The sequence below is a fragment of the Asparagus officinalis genome, unplaced genomic scaffold, assembly GCF_001876935.1.
Source record: "Asparagus officinalis unplaced genomic scaffold, Aspof.V1 AsparagusV1_Un331, whole genome shotgun sequence".
Classification (NCBI taxonomy): domain Eukaryota; kingdom Viridiplantae; phylum Streptophyta; class Magnoliopsida; order Asparagales; family Asparagaceae; genus Asparagus; species Asparagus officinalis.
In genome coordinates this window covers 175877-177289 of record NW_017972596.1, presented here as the reverse complement: position 1 = coordinate 177289, position 1413 = coordinate 175877, and positions in this window count along the sequence as shown.

The following is a 1413-nucleotide window of genomic DNA, read 5'->3' as shown; positions in this document are numbered from 1 at the left end:
CGCTGAGACTGATCTCCTTGGGGAGGCCCGGTGGATGGTGGAGGAGGATAAGAAGAAAAGAATTCGACTAAGAAGTTCATTCATGAAAGAAACAAATTATTGCTGAAGAGGACTATTCCCTGGGTGGACTCATCTAATTGGGCCTGAGTAACATAGCCCATGTTGGCTGCCTGTCCGGGATTGAGAACTGACGATCGGTCTGGTCGATCGGAATCAATCATATTTTTTAAAGAAGAAAAAGAAGTCTCACAGTGGGCGCCAAGATGTTTATGTCAGAAACTTAATTATGCAGGTTAGGATGGACTTGGAAGAGCTTAGGGTCCATCAATCTTCTTTTATGGCTGATCACTTTGAGCAGAAAAATAATCCTGCACAAATATGAAATTTTAGAGGGTCAGAGTTGGGCTCTTCGGTGATTCCTCTCGATGGTCAAATTAATGATGATGTTAAGGGGAAAATTTATGTAAAAAAAAAGGTTTTAGGGTTTTCTAGCGTAGAGAATAGTGTACCTTCATGCAAAAGATAACTTGCATATTTATAGAGAACCGACAAGGTTATTTGGATAATTTCGGCCAGGTCAATGCAATCGGCTTAGTCAGCCAACACTTTACATGTGTCAGCAATGGGTGATCTGAGTCATTCTTGCATTTTAATTCGACAGCGATAGAATGACTAAGGTGCTGACGTGATCCAATGAGTCATTATGATTTCGGCGGAGGAGTAATGATGGCTCTAGATATACATTTAATGTGACGGTGATTGGCCGACGTCGCCTAAGAAGAAGAAGTAGATAGGTTTCCTCGTAGTTCAGGATGTGTCGTCGGGTCCGAGTGAAGATGCTTTTCGTTTCGGTCCTTCGAGAGAGCGAGTGAGGACGTTTTTCGTCACAGTTCTCCAAGTGCTTCAAGGAAGGAGAGCCCCGGGTTGGGTCGGTGTATCAAGTTTAAGTCGGCTAATCTAGACGCGTGTCATCGTCTTGAAAGTGGTTTACACTTAGAAATTAGTTTAAGTCGGCTAATCTAGACGCGTGTCATCGTCTTAAAAGTGGTTTACACTTAGCAATTTCTGTGATACAACGGAATCCATTAACATACGAGTATTATGTAGAAATTTTCGAGTGAAAACTTTAATATTTGCCTAATAGCATAAAAGAGGATCTTAAAATATCAATTTTAAACAATTTATGCGTGTTGGTGCTGCAAAACGATAGGATATTTAAGTGCTATCTAGACTTCACATTTTAACACAAGTGCCATGTCAGAAAAAACAAAAGTGGAGCACGAGTTCCCTTATATAATAATACTAAGGAGAGGAGACAAGATTAGAGCTGAAGTCTGAGCTCAACTCTCCCGTTGTCTCGACGACGATGAATCCATCGAGTGTCAAAAACCAAAGCGCCGCCGGCGGCGCACG